General features: G+C 43.9%; 1 non-coding gene across 1 annotated transcript; it reads right to left on the bottom strand.

The window, feature by feature from the left end:
• Positions 1-555: 555 nt before the first annotated feature.
• On the bottom strand, positions 556-630 carry Trnas-cga (transfer RNA serine (anticodon CGA)). Its single transcript has one exon. It is a non-coding gene; the product is annotated as a tRNA-Ser (tRNA).
• Between the last annotated feature and the right edge of the window lie 3,375 nt (positions 631-4,005).

Genomic DNA, 4,005 nt, shown 5'->3' on the forward strand with positions numbered 1-4,005 from the left:
TTCAGCTTGACATTGATTGACAAGAATTGCTGATGTCCTCCTGAAGGACAAAGTGCCAAAGTCTGTCCAATTTGCGCGTTACATCGTCAAAATCCCGAGCAGGTTGCAGGTCCGTGCCCATAATGCTCCAAATGTTCTCTGTTTACAAGAGATCCGGCGACCTTTATGGGCAAGGTATGGTTCGGTAAGTACGAAGACATGCAGCTGAAACTCTCGCCATGCGAAGACGGACGTTATCTTGCTGCAATGTAAGCCTATGATGGCTTGCCATGAAGTAAAACAAAAAGGGGGTGCGGAATGTCGTCAACGTGCCGCAATACTGCAAGAGCGCTGCGGATGACAACCAAAGCGGTGCTGCTACGAAATGAAACCCATACTATCTTTCCAGGCTGATATCCCACTAGTGTCTGAGGCATCTCTCGACACGTCTTCCCTGATCATCGGGGCTAATTCGAAGCGGGACTCATCACTGAAGACAATTCTATTCCAGAATGAGATTTTCACTCTGCAGCGGAGTGTGCGCTGATATGAAACTTCCTGGCAGATTAAAACTGTGTGCCCGGCCGAGACTCGAACTCGGGACCTTTGCCTTTCGCGGGCAAGTGCTCTACCAACTGAGCTACCGAAGCACGACTCACGCCCGGTACTCACAGCTTTACTTCTGCCAGTACCTGGCAGGTAGGTAGGAGGCGAGGTACTGGCAGAAGTAAAGATGTGAGTACAGGGCGTGAGTCGTGCTTCGGTAGCTCAGTTGGTAGAGCACTTGCCCGCGAAACGCAAAGGTCCCGAGTTCGAGTCTCGGTCCGGCACACAGTTTTAATCTGCCAGGAAGTTTCAATTCTATTCCAGTCAATGAGATTCCAGGCCGACGACATGCCTGGAGACGCCCAGGAAAGCAGTAGGATACGAATGTGATTGTCACCCGCCATGCGACGCAGCATCCAGGAGGAATGATGTGGGGTGCCATTTCTTTTCACAGGTTGATCCCATCGGTTGCCATCTGAGGCACCCTTACAGCACAGCGGTACGTCGACGATATTCTATGACACGCTGACACGTTTGTTGCCCCTCATAGCAGGTCCTATTGGGCTTACATTTCAGCAAAATTCCCGCCCGCACACGGCGACATTTTCTACTGCTTGTCTCCGTGGTTAGCAAACCCTATCTTGGCTATGAAGATCGATAGATCTCTCCCGATTTAGGAACGTTTGGAGCATTATAGGCAGGACTCTCCACTTATCTTGGAATTTTGACTTCGCCGGCCGGGGTGGCCGAGCGGTTCTAGGCGCTACAGTCTGGAACCGCGCGATCGCTACGGTCGCAGGTTCGAATCCTGCCTCGTGCATGGATGTGTGATGTCCTTAGGTTAGTTAGGTTTAAGTAGTTCTCAGTTCTAGGGGACTGATGCCCTCAGAAGTCGCATAGTGCTCAGAGCCATTTGAACGATTTTTTTGAGTTTTGTCTTTATAAGCGCCAATTGGACAGAATTTGGGACTATATCCCTCAGGATCATCCAGTTTTTCTGGAACTGTGATAACTTGTTTGTCTGTACGTGTACATCACGTTTTACCATTTCCGTCCCATTAAGATACTTCCTTCGTGGTGTATCGCTTTTTTTGCCTTAGAGAGAATTTCGTTGGGTATCCCCGCCAGTCTGCTGTACGTCGGACGAGGAATTGTTCGCGGTCGCGAGCAACAGGGATGCGCACCGTACGTGGCGTAAGTGTTGCGTACATTGGGCAGTGCCTTTAGAGTCTCATCTTTCCTGATTCGAGCTCGCGGATTCCGAATCTAGTATTCTGCTAGCTCTCGCGTGGATTCTTGTTTGCTTCGGACTGCGCTTGCTTGCATTCGTGTGTGAATACCTGACGCTGCACTCTCTCTTATTCCGTGTTTGTCGCTTACCGTGCCTTCGAACTCTCAGCCCGCAGGCTTGGTTGACACTCGAACAATTGTAACACACGTCGCTTATTCTGAGCTTGTTTGTGAACGCTGTCATTTTCGCTAGGTGAGAGATAACTCTTTGTAATTCTACGAGTTAAAAGCTGTCTTCTATTTACACTAAAACACTACTAACTCCTGTCCCCTTGTACCCTTCCTGCTGTGATCTGTATCTATCACGACTTTTACTTATTAACATAGCTTTACAAAAGTTTTTGGAGCTTGCAGATCGTTGTACTTTACGACAGCTCCAATTACAATTAACATAACTGAATGAAATCAGTTCCCCACCCCCCCCTCCCGCCATCACCTCCCACGACGTGTACAATGCGCTGACAATTAGATTTCAGTGTACTGTCACAAATAATTAATGTCTCAGTGCACTTGCTGATCAAAATTTAATTCAAAGGGCCACGTCCTCCTGTCAGATTCGATATAAAGCACAACATTTTAATCTGAATGACTCTATCTATCTATCTATGAAACTGCCCGTCGACTCGGTTTTCTGTTTATAGCTGACTGAAACAACCAGTACTGCTTCACGTAGTCTATGACACAGCTACTCCTAGAAAAAGTTAATAGGCGACAATTAGATAAATAAATATGAATTCCAAAATATTACGATGTAACTAAATGTTAGTTGTTGTTAGTAAATATTTAGACAAGTACCTCAGTTATGCTTTATGTAGCTGTTATACAAAAAAAATGGTTCAGATGGCTCTGAGCACTATGGGACTTAACATCTGAGGTCATCAGTCCCCTAGAACTTAGAACTACTTAAACCTAACTAACCTAAGGACATTACACACATCCATGCCCGAGGCAGGATTCGGAGACCGCAGCGGTCGCGCGGTTCCAGACTGAAGCGCCTAGAACCGCTCGGCCACACCGGCCGGCAGCTGTTATACATTTAGAAGTAAACAGAGATGCTTTGCAGATACATGTTAACACTTATTCAGTATTTATATAATCTGCGTCTCTTACGAAGTTGCTTTTCAATGCTCTGATCTTTGTTCAAATCACCACATGTTCACAGTGACGAAGATGGAGATATTTAAATTCCATACGAGCTCACTTCAATTTTTTAACAGTTTTAGGATATAGTGCGCAATTACATTTGCCTCGCACGAACACCCCAGCGAGTGTTTCATTCATATAGATGGCAAATGGGTACGTAAGATGTGTCGAAAAGCTCATGGTTTGAATCTATTTTGATTCAGCTTACATTAATACCCTTTTCATTATCCGTTGCGGTATGCGAAAGCTTCTGGTTGCTATAGCACATAAGGTAGTGTCAATAAAATCGCGTTTTGTTCACTTGTGGGTCATATTTCACACAGAGAAGTATGTCTTCATGGCATTAAAATCATAATCACAGTATATTATGAACTCGCAGATTATAATTTAATTTTCTGACTGATTCTAAAGTGACTAGCTGTGATCCTAGACAGAATTAGCGACTATTTTAGGCAGTAAGGAAAGACCACGAAAACGTAGTAAAACTCGTTGGACCCTTTAATATCCTATAGAATTTTTCCGTGACAGTTACAGTTTAAATTCTGACATCCCGTTCACATTTTCATGCTATTCCTCAATGTACTTTCCAATTTTAAGGCTGCTTCTATTTTTATCACAATTTTCTATTTGACTGCAAAGGTATCGTGGCGCCAACACCGTCGTCCACCTTAATCTAATCGACAACAGTAACAGCAAGAACCCCGGTCGCTATGGATGACTAATATCAAACTTCACGTAACATGTAATATAAATCAAGACATTAGCATTAATGTTCTCAGAAACGTAGAGACATACGTAAACAGTTTGAGAAGAATCTTGCACCATTAAATTAACGTCATAAACTGCCCTACTTACATCACGTCGAATATGAGGAATAAGATAAAACAACAGAATAACACATAGTAGATACATAGTCTGTGAGAAACAGAAAAGTCAGTATCAACGCCGGAATTGCGTTTAAACTCATAATTCCTTTTAGATGTTTGTGTTAAGCTCATAAATAATTTAGAGAAATTAGGATGAATGACAATTATTAAAATTTTACGA

This window comes from Schistocerca nitens, chromosome 9, assembly GCF_023898315.1.
Source record: "Schistocerca nitens isolate TAMUIC-IGC-003100 chromosome 9, iqSchNite1.1, whole genome shotgun sequence".
Lineage (NCBI taxonomy): Eukaryota > Metazoa > Arthropoda > Insecta > Orthoptera > Acrididae > Schistocerca > Schistocerca nitens.